This window comes from Belonocnema kinseyi, chromosome 3, assembly GCF_010883055.1.
Source record: "Belonocnema kinseyi isolate 2016_QV_RU_SX_M_011 chromosome 3, B_treatae_v1, whole genome shotgun sequence".
In the NCBI taxonomy this organism is placed as follows: domain Eukaryota; kingdom Metazoa; phylum Arthropoda; class Insecta; order Hymenoptera; family Cynipidae; genus Belonocnema; species Belonocnema kinseyi.
In genome coordinates, this window is record NC_046659.1 from 61673945 (window position 1) to 61685699 (window position 11755).

General features: G+C 33.8%; 1 protein-coding gene and 1 long non-coding RNA gene across 6 annotated transcripts in view; one reads left to right on the top strand and one right to left on the bottom strand.

Moving 5' to 3' along the window:
- Positions 1–4458, bottom strand: part of LOC117168827 — a 36955-nt gene extending 32497 nt beyond the window's left edge. For 2 of the 4 annotated variants that reach the window (XM_033354676.1, XM_033354674.1), the window contains exon 1: positions 4086–4458. The gene's annotated coding sequence lies outside the window, so the exon portion shown is untranslated. Of the gene's footprint in view, positions 1–3437 lie in introns of all 4 variants that reach the window. The other 2 variants (XM_033354677.1, XM_033354675.1) reach the window with 2 other exon arrangements.
- A 48-nt stretch (positions 4459–4506) lies between these two features.
- LOC117168829 overlaps positions 4507–11755 on the top strand; it is a 17594-nt gene continuing 10345 nt past the window's right edge. Inside the window, exons 1-2 of one of the 2 annotated variants that reach the window (XR_004466556.1) lie at positions 4507–4918; positions 4988–5162. This is a non-coding gene — a long non-coding RNA (uncharacterized LOC117168829). The remainder of the gene's footprint in view (positions 4919–4987; positions 5163–11755) is intronic. The other variant, XR_004466557.1, reaches the window with a different exon arrangement.

Genomic DNA, 11755 nt, shown 5'->3' on the forward strand with positions numbered 1-11755 from the left:
ATTCCAATTGGAACCGAGTCAGGCGGCCCTCACTGGTTACGTTTCTGTCCCCGAAATCAGTCCAGGGCCATTTGAAGGCAACCCCCCGACACTTGACTGAAAGCGAGAGTTTGGTGTAATTTTAGAAATTTATATAGCGATTTTAAAGATATGCAATGGAAGCAATATGCATAAGACGTGTAGATAACACTTTTTCCGAAAAAGTAAGCTACAGGTGAAAATTCTAGATACGAAAAATAATTTTTAGGTTAGTTTTGTATTTATTTCACTTTTTCGAATAGTAGCTGACTACCCCGGAGTATTACCGGTACTGAGAAGTTTTCAGTATAAACAGAATGAATAAGTATACAGAAATTAGGCTTAACTTTCTCCAGTGGCATTTGCTTTTTTTTTGGTTATAGGTTAATACGTGTCACCAAGCGGTACTCGGAGGGCCTGAGGATCAGAGTACTCGGTTGGAGTTCCTTTACTAAAAACTATAGATTTTAGTTAAGTTATGAAAATTGCTTGACTCATAAGTTATAAAACTTGCAAATTTTTTTTTTAATTATTCCTACACATGTGTTGTAATTCAAGATTCCTTGTAAAAAGGAGAGTATTGAAGTGGATTATGTGGCATTGAAAAAGTTGTACACTTTAATGCCTATAAATCTAAACTAATTCAGTCTTTGTCCGAATGGCCATTTAACGGCATTTGAATACATTAATGGCATTTGATATATCCAGTCGAAAGAATCATTCAACGGCATTTGACTTATTTGGTAATTAAACAACATTGAACGGCATTGGTGCCACTCTATGGCTCCGATCACTGAAAGCATTGCATGGTACGCAATTGACATATCCGTTACTCTGCATTCAGTGGCATTAAATCAATTACATCACAAAGAAGCAACTTTAATTTATTAATTTAATTTGTGAATTCAAAATGATTCGAATGAAAACTTTTGAATTCCAAGAAGCGTATTCGGACAAAAATGGAGTTTGTCTAGATTTATAAACATTAGAGTGTGCAGTTTTTTTCAATTCCATATACTCTACTTCAATGCTCTGCTTTTTACAGGGTTACTATTCCAGAATTGTAAATTTCCCAGAAAAAGTATATTAAAAGTGTAGAAAAATTATAAACATTTTAAAAAATATACGTGAATCAATGAAATATTTTGTGATGAGGGCGATAGTGTGGATCATTAGTTCAATAGTATTTTTCTCAGATTATGTCTTCCATTTTGTCCAATGAAACAGGATAATTCGAGAAAATTAGACGTTGGCGTCATCTAGATTTCAGACACTGAAAGCCTTTGCACCTCTGCTGGTGTTCACAGTTAACATTTTTTGTATAGGGCACCATTACGCTTCATATCGAACTAATAATTAAGCCTTAATACATCTAACACAATAGTATACCTCATGCTTCATTTCAGACCCTCACATATTAATCATATTTTGTCACGGTACACTTCCTACAGTTGCAAATCTCTTGAAATCTTCACATAACGGAAAGTACTAAATAGAACTATTATTACACTCAACAGCACTAAGAAAAATTCACTTTTATGTTCGCAACGAATCTGAAAGAAGATTAAACCGAAATTTCGCTACGGCACTAGCGTGTCATGCGCAAATCTGGTACTAATGAGACGCTATCGACACGTCCGTCTCGACAATGTGATGTTTTGGAAAAAAATCCCTGTGGGATGGTAACATTTTAAGCAATTCGCAATGTGACTTGCAGGGTTGGACCGCTTACCCATTCTCAACCACTTGTTTTAACCTTTTTTCCCAAACCGATTTTCTGTCCCAGCTCGACCCTGGCCATTAACATGTAGAAATTAAGAAACTTTCCAGGTATTTATCACAACATGTTATGAATATCCCTAATATAACTGTGCTATTGAATATTTATGGGACACTCAATTGTTTCAGATAAAAATGAATTGAATTTTAGCTAAAAACGAGGCTAAGCGGCTCAGTATGGGATCAAAAACAGCTGTCCCGAATTACCCCATATGCCCCGCTAAATATGGTTTTACGGAATATGACGAACAATGGGATTTTTTGGTATATAAAAGTTTCAAGTTCTACTAATTGGAAGTTCCCTACCGGATACGACCCCAACAAGACCGTTTTTGTTAATTCGGATTCCTGTATTCCAGACCAAGCTTTAAAATATTGTATGAACGAGAGGTTCCAAGAAATGAATAACCAGGATTTTCACTCTTCGGTTTCAGAAGATTAAACATACAGAATTTAGGGCAGTGAGAAGTTATTATGGCATGTAATTTGAATGTTCATTCTTAACACGTGCTGTCCCTAACTAAGATGAGGCTCCAAACAGTGCTCCCAACGAGGGCCTATATCAATATTGCGCATGCGCGAATAAAAGTTGCGCAACTGCAACTGAAAATATTCGCAGAGGACATCTGGTAGACAAAGCATTGTCTCCTTTACCTCTGTGATCCCCAGATGCTTTTCTCAATGAAAATATGGTACAGTTATAACTTATATCCAGGCTGCAGTGGTGTTACCAACAAAAATGTGACACATTTGACGATGAAAGAATGAGATGTACTGAATGATTAAAAAGTGGATAAACCAAGAAGGGGAAAATAAGTAAAAATACATAAAAAGTATAATACTTCTTTATTTATTTTGACTGTTTTCCCCTTTATGATACATTCATTTTTTTAATCATTAGACTCCAAGCTGTATACTTGAAAGACACTTGTAATTTGTACAAAACAAAAATTTCAATTCTAGGAGCGTTCAACTGTTGGCACCAGTAATACATTTTTTAGTTGGATCTTTCTTCAAACTGACTCCTAGAACTTGTAATCTAAATTACTGCCTTTTCTCGTCACTTTTTGAAGTTACGAAAAGTCGAAAATGTATTTAAACGAAGATTTCATTCCAAAGAGTAAATTGATTAATTCAACATTGGAGGCCATGTTTTCTTCACGACAAACGATGCGTCATGAAATTCCAAGATATAGAACCAAAAAAACACTCCTCACACCTGGTTGTTTGCATTCGTAATGTTGACATCTAGTAAGATAATTGCCTGCAGTATCTTCACTTTAAATTTAAATTCAAATCTCACAAAGCTACTGCGTTTACACAAAGCAGTGACGCATCAACTAACGTTAGACGCCATTTTAGAATACACAAATTTCTATTGGATGGTACGAACAATGTAGCAACGTATTCGGTCTAGTGCCAATGCAGAGTATGGAGAGAAGTGCTTTGTATATCTTAAATGTTCTCTTGAAAAAATCACGGATAATATTAATTAATCATTGCAATATCAGACGGATTACTTATAGATTCCACAAAAAACGATATAATGTATGAACATATTTCAAGTTCTACCCATTTCCCAAAACATGCATATTTGATTAATTTTAATTATTTAAAAAGAATAAAATAAAAAAATGTACCTTTCGGATAATTTTATACTCAGAAGACTGTCAAATTGTGTTCAGCTCTCCATAGACGTTCATTCACGAACACGACTATCCCACAACTGAGTACGCGGAAAAGAAAAATCCAAGATGGCGACTAACGCGGAGGCAAATCCTGGCTATTTTTATTTGGCCATGAAATAATTCTCCTACTTTTAATTATTACAATGCAGCGCAATAAAGATTTTATCAAAACAAAAATATTTACTCTTTTGTTCACCATGTAGGGTTTTGTTTAAATAAATAGGAAAAGTAGTTTTATGAACAAAAAGTATACTGGTATCAGCTTCTTCCGGAAACTGCGCACGCAACGCCAAATGGGCGTTGGCCAACCAATAGTAGCACATACGAGATGACATACCACAGCCACCATTTTGTGAAGCACCTTAGAATTACGAAATAGCATGAAACTTTTACGTAAGATATCAGGAATTACATAATTGCCAAAGCCATTTTGCGAGTTTTCTCATTTAAAATATTTTTTCATTGCAGCAGCTCGTTATTTGTAAACACCTGCATTTTTGATAAATTTTCAAAGCTTGAACTCGAGAAATTATATTCTCAAACGATGCTCAAATGTAACCAAAAATCGCATAAACCAGATCCTTTAGAGGCTTTACGTACCGCGTTTTATATGAGGAATATCTTAACACTATTCACAATCCACTTTAAAACACTCAAGGCGTGTTTGGACAAAGAGAAACGCATTTCTACTTCGCATCCCTTGTCGGACAGCATACATCGGTGATGTGATGGTTGTTGCGACGTAAATGGCGACCCAAAAGGCGCATTGTTGCACTACTCAGTTGCAGATTCCGCGAGTTCTAAACATCGTATCAATACGTCGCTTGTCCTACTTAAACCGTCTCGCGAAATATGTTCGAACAACATAAACTAAATGCTAGCAATTGTACTGGAATTCGATACGTTGAGTGTATGCTCGAGAATGAAACAAGTGTCGTCCTGCGCCGGTTCTACTTCGCGGACTTCACCACTAACGTGCCTAAACTGTGTTAGTCCGCCGTGTCTCCCTCCACCCGGAACTCGACATTGGCAGGCCTCGTGCAGCACCGCCAACCGAACACTGCGCAACAGGAAATCGTTCAACCGCCATATTGAGAACTACCACAGAGATCAGTGAAATGCTTAAAGGCAACGGTGGAACCAGAACAAATTTTATCGCAAGTGCGATCCTCATGTACCATGTTGTGCGTATTATACATTCTTTGAACGTGGGAGGGCAGACAGTGAGGTTTCGTTCTAGATGCTGCTAGACATGTTAATTGCGTTCTGTTAATTTTCGTCGATGGAAAGTAATAAAATATTGAAATGTAATAATAAAATTGGTAAAAATTGACATTTTGGAGGTTGACTGCCATTCAACATGTCTCATGATCAATCTGCCGAAAATGAGTCACGCGGAGATAAGGAAGTCGTAAAGTTTCAATTATGAAAATGTAACGTTTAGAGTTAGGGTATTAGTACATAAATATTTAAGTTTTAATTTAAACGTTCAATATTTACAGCTCGTTCGGATTACGAAAATTTCCGTGATACTATCACCAGCGATATACTCGACCAATTACCTTACTGAAAATTCTGTAATACTAGGCAGTGATTACTTACATAAATGGAAAACACAAGATTGAGTGCATTTTCAATCAAAAAATTTTATTTGGAAGGGAAAGTTATTATTCCAGGGTAAGGTTTATAAATAAAGATATATAATTTTAAGAAATCTAATTTCATTCTAAATTTCAGCCGCCATTTTTTCTCAAAAAATTTAATCTTTTTTTGCCAATTTTAAAGTTAATTTTGTACATGTATATAAATAATTGGAAAAATTGGGACTTCTAATTTTTAGTTTTGTAATTTCCTACCGTGATTATTTTTTTTATATATATTCATCGCTAATTTCAGAATCGAACATGGCGGCGTATTTAGATACAATTTTATGTTCATCTACCATAAAAATTAGTATAGGAAGTTTATCTTTTTCAATCGGTCATTTACAATTTTCTAGTTATATCGAAGTATCTTATTTGGAGATCGATTATAATTATTTGTTATTTTAATGCAAGTCATTTGAAACACTAGAGATGGAATGTTGAAATGAATTGTAAATATTCTCAAATTTTAGCTAGAGAGAAATATCTCGAATGTTCGTCGAGTGAACGCCTTGAACGTGAAATACGATCTTATGCGTGTATTACTGCGGTAATCAAGTTTCATACCAAAATAAAATCATCTAAAACCATACACATAATTCAGAAGTGACCAAATATAGTTTTCCCAGCTCATGTTTCTGAATTAAAAATTTCTTAAACCTATTTTATGGGCTATTTCCCTTTGCAAACAAATTTTTTGTATTAATTCTCAGAAAGGTGATTGAACTTTACAAATGATCGTTACCATGGTAAGCTCTTGATTCTGATTGGTTTATTCTAAGAATTTGTAAAATGAAATCTTGTGATTATTAACGCTCAAGGTTAAGAATTTCTTGTCAATATTTATAATTTCCTTATAAACATATACTATTTGCCGTACTTTTCTCTTTTATATTTAGACACAGATTAAATTTTCTGACGAAATTCAATTCTCCAAGGTCGTATATAAAATTCAACTACACTAGGTGCAGCGATGTGAGTTTTTTCGAGAGATGAGTACCCCTTTTTACACAACCTTTTCTTGGCGTTTTTAGTAATGTTGGATAGAAATTAATCTTGTGTAAATTTTACTTTTGGAAAATAATGTAAGAATTTTTTGCGGACATGAAAAAATAAATTGCTTAGAGAGACTCTCTTGTTACGCTCCTGAACTTTTGCTCAATAATGGATAATTCAGCGGTCGCTCGGTCGCAGTTCGGCAGGCAGGTTTCAGCAGGCAGGGAAAAGAGTAACATATCTCGTGCTGTGTGCTCTAGTGAATAGGTGTTTCGCTTCCACGTCTTAAATTCGCGGTCTCCGAATAATACAACTGTGCAAATAAATTTCTTCTTTCTGTACTATATGTTACAGAGGATAAAATGATATCACAGTACAGTATTATACCCTGTAATTTGTCTCAGATATTATTTTGACATTCGTATCAGAACATTCGCGGAACTGGACTCTCATAAGACGCACTAAATGATGTTACTACACTCAGGCTATATCATTGTATGTCCTCATAAATTATCTAGTAAATATTAAGCATGAAAGTCAAACCAAGATTTTGTTTTTCCGTATATGCTCGTTTCTAAAGCGATTCAAAATGGCGATTCTGGAATTCTAAGTGGCTAAATTTATACGAGAGAAGTGAGTGAATTTCTTCGTTGGCAAACATGGTCAAGATCCGATAAAATAGTTATAAACAGAAATCGTAGCTCTGGCTTCCTGCTCCAGCTGTGAAAAATTGTGTTTTTCAGAATACTGTTGTGACCTTTTATCTAACGCCAGAGCTACCTTTTTGTTTGCTACGAGCAAAGGAAGTGACATCTGCCAGAATGTTAAATTATTCATTCTATGTTTAATAAAAGTCGTAAAAATTTTCGTTCAGGTTTTCAATTCAACATAGTGTCGCACAAGTCTAGTGAAGTTTTGTCAGTTTTGTGAAAGAGCCAGTGTCTGTCTTTTAATGCAAATTTCTGTTTCTATACTTTGGACCACCTTGGGCATATGTAGTTTTACATTCTAATCAATAATGAGTTATGTGATGTTCTAATTTTAGACTCCTCTTTAATCCACACTCACAAAAAATATTGATATTTCATGTCAAATAAATGAAAAAGAAAATAATTTTATTCTGAATCTAATTCTACGTCAAGTTATTTTTCTAAAAATATAACTCCTCATGCAAAATTAATTAAATAAATTTTATCCATAACTTTTTCACCATCATCCTGTCCACAATCCACGTCAAGTAAAACACAGAGAAGAAAATTGGTACATGTTTTTCTTGTAATGATAACCATTTATAGCATTTTAGAAACCTATTTTAGTACGTTTTATTTAACGAACTATCCTTGAAATTTTCCCTGATGCGGACCCTTTTCTATCACTTCCAAAGCTAGTGAGACCATACTTGATTTTCGGAAAGTAGGACAAAAAGTTTTGAAAAATGAGGACAAAATAGCACACAAATTTATTTTAAAAAGAGGACGAAGTGCGATATAGAAGTTTGAAAAAAGAGTACAAAGTAGAAGAAAATAGTTGAAAACAGGATAAAGTATGGCATGCTAGAATAGAAAGTATTTAGTAAAAAAGAGAATTTCCAAACGTGTTTTTCAAATTAAATGTTTTTTTTTAAGTTTTATCAACGCTTGACATCTTAAATTTTTATTTCTGAACCCTGATGCATTCTACTCAATATCACAAATGCACACATATGTTTTTCGTATATATTTTTATATTATGAATTGACGAAGAAATCGTTAAATGGCATTGAAGAATAACATTTTATGTCAAAAAAGATCGAAAAGTTGATTGAAAAATAAAAATTGATCATTTGAAAAATTCGGACAAAGTAAAAAAATCCTGTAGGGCTTAATTCGGATATGGTTTCCTCGATCCATACTTTTAATGGCGAAATATTGTAATGTAAGTATGCAGGTAAGGAGAGTATTGTACGGTCCCCTTTCAGCATGATCTTTAACTGCATCTGTCATCACAACCTCCTCCATTCTTATTTATTTCATTCCATCATATTTTCATTTAAGGCACTTGAAAATACTGACTAAGGTTAACCTTTATTCTACTGGGGATTCATTTTTTGTAGCAATGTTTTCATGGGAGCATTAATAATAATAAAATATTTAATGTTACGCCCTTTTCGTAGCTTAGTGCGAATAATAGTAATGATTAAATAAAATGTGGAGTACAAAACTTATATCCCACAGAAAGAAATCGTGGCAGAATATATATATATATATTTTTTTTTCTTCAGAATACTCGAAAAATGTTGACGTACTTCGTTGATAGATATGGTCTTCTCTCGTCCCTCCTCCCTTATGGCGTTTACATAAACCATATGTATTATTCATTTCATTTCGGAAAGCCCTAATTACATGGGTCACTTCTACTCTCAACTCCTCAGTGAAAAAACTGTACGTATATTCAAAGAAAGCTCATTTCAATTTACATCGGACAGTGTAGGACTCGTACATATAAAAAATGTAGATTCAAGAATACGGCGTGCTGAAGGTAAAAAAAACACTAATTTTTCATGTCTGATCGTCATTACTTAACTTTAATCCACGTATTTGGACAAAATACAATTTGAAAAACATCACAGCAATTCTTTGATATTTTGACCACGCATAGCAATTTTATATATAAATATCGAGTTTTAATAGATTGTTATGCATTGGTAAGGAAAACCCTAATTTGATCGACTTCATGATTGTTATGCGTACTCACAATACCAAACAATTGCTGCGATTTTTTTTTCAAATTTTCAACATGCTTTTCTGTGAAGATATGGTTAATTAAAGTTAAATAGTAACGATCAAACACGAATATCCTAATGTCTTTACCACTGGCACGCCTTATTCGTGAAACTACATTTTTTATTTGGACGAGTCCAGCATTAGGTGAGGTGCAATAAAAAGGTTTCTTTTAAATTGTTTGCCGTTTTTTGCTATATTTTTCACTGAATAATTAAGAATGTAAGTTCTAAGCTTAATTGGAGCGTTCCCAAAATGAAACGCATATAGTAGGGATTTTCACTTACGAAGTGTAACCAATATGACGTCCGATAACTAGAGGGACAACAGTAATACAAAGTAAATTGAACTTTATATATTTAATATCTTCTTAAAAAAATAACTTCTCGTTGTAGGTGTAATGGAATAATAAAATCGATATTAACACAATTATCGATTTCATTAGATGGTGCTTTTAAAACAAAGCAGTTTTCAAATACACTTATGGTGTCACATTATTTTTTATGGAGGTTAAAAAGAAATAAAGTTAAGCACATACAACGGAAAAAATAATTCAGATTAAAATAATTTATTCAGGGTCATCGAATATTATCAAACCTTTGATGGCACACTTCCCGACGCGTAACATAGCTGGCACACTGGGGTCTTTTTGACCCCAAGAGAAAAAGGTTTCCTAGAAAGAGCCATTTTTGTTTGGGTAGCTGCATCTTTTACACACTCCTGGCTAGTAAATTTAAAGAATGATGTGTATTATTTAGTTCAAAATTGATTTTAAATATGAAAAAAGATGGTGGAAGTTAAAGAATAGCAAAAAATGACATGTTGAGAGGGTTCCTGGCTAAGGTGACAGGGCCGTTTAAGTACCAATTTCAAATAGATTTTCATGCCTGGGGCTTTTTGACCCCATTCTGCCATCGAAGGGTTCAACGTCATTCAATGGCTTTACGATAAAGCCACTTTTATGAGTTGATTTTTTTGTTCGTTCAAAATGATATAAACGAAACCAATCAAATGACCCGCGGACTTCTCATGAAAAATTATTTTCAAAACCAAACGATCCTTTCTAAGAAATAATAAACACTGCTCCACAGTTTAAGCGATGCCAGATATAGCATCCAAAGTTTGGTAAGGATTTCCTGAAACTGACATTACTTTTCACTAATTTAAACGAATTAACAACCAGCTCTATTTTCTAGTTTCTTTTTACTGTTTTTTTCTGGATAAATTAAGGCGGGACATACGTTACAAGTTTACTTTCGATACCTATAAAAAAAATGGTGAATTTTTGTGTAAATATGGAAAATAATCATGGTACGTGCGTTCTGAGGTGTTTCTGGAGGGCCAAAAAAACTTCTGCGCACCCTTAAGTGCCATAGAATACTACTGCGCATCGAATTAAGTTAAATAAATTTTTCAAACTGCCCTGAACAATACTGTAGTGCAATATTCCCTGACAAGCGGACATTTTATTGCGGTTAAACGAACCTTCCTAAATCTTTCAATACAATATTCCGAACCTTGCATTTCCACTTTCAGGATCTCTTCACCGATTTTTTTTTAGTATCTGGACTGGTCAAATAATTAAAAACAGGGGATTCAAGCAAATAGTTAAAATATGACGGTTAATGACTTTATATATTTTTGTGAAAGATAATTATAAAATGCGTAATCGAAGAATTATGATACGGGCTTATAAAATGTCTTAGATAGTGACTGAAAACTATAAATGGACAGTGACCGTTTTTCATAGAATGGCACGTATCTTCCATTGCGCCCGTATGTTACGTTATAAAAAATGTCAAAAAGCATTTAGGTCAGTCTACTTTAAAAAATGATGTCTCCCTTTAACGACGATTGGCTGTGGACCACAGAAAAAAATGTGTTGACGCCTTAGAAAAAACCTGCGCGGCCGATTTCGTTCTCTCGGTGAATAGAGTTATAGTAACCACAAAGGTATAATTATTCACTAATACTGTAATAACGAAAACTAGTAAGAGGCCATAAGAAATGATTATCCCTTTATACTATAATAACACCCTGATATTGCTTGCTTGTTGCTAGTACCCAGCAAAAAAGAAAGTATTTATACGAATTTAATTGAAAAGACTAAGCCACTTTAGAGTTTCAAGCGATTCTAAGTTTAATTGTTCACTTTCTGGCCCGGATGTAATAATGGGACGAGCGCTCGAAAACTTTAAGAATTGCCCGAGCGCATCGTGATATAAAAATATCAAAGTTTAGAAATTCAGATTTCTTCAAACACGGGTTTGTAGAAAATGGCAAGATGGAAGTTTTTCCTATCCCCCCCCCCCCTCCCATGCAAGTTTATAAGAATAAAGATATAAAAGTAAAAAAGTTTCTTCAAATTTAAGTAATTCTAAAAACATAAATCGCCAAAACTTAGCTTAATATGATTAAAAATATTTAAAATTTGGTATACACACGCAGTATACTTTATTCATGATTACAGAATGAACACAAAAACGTAACTGACTAATGGTTAGTAATAATTAATTGGAAATTGACGAAATTAGGTATTTTTAAAGTAAACATTGCTAGAAACCTTACCTGAATCGTGAGTAACAAATTCCTTGCTGGATTTTTTTAAAGCTTTGAACTCTCCTCGATCAAATTTTAATATATTATTATTAAACAAAGGGAAGTTTTTATTTATATTTCTTCATTTTGTAGGAATCGCTAGAATATCCTGCGTGTATATACCAAATTTCAAGCAGTTTCAATAACATTTGTCTGCGTTATGACAAATTAAAGTAAAGGATACCTATTATAAAACATGTCCCAATCATGAAACAGTTTGACAAATACACCAAACTCTGGCTTTCAGTCCAGTCTCCGGAGTTGCCTTCAAACA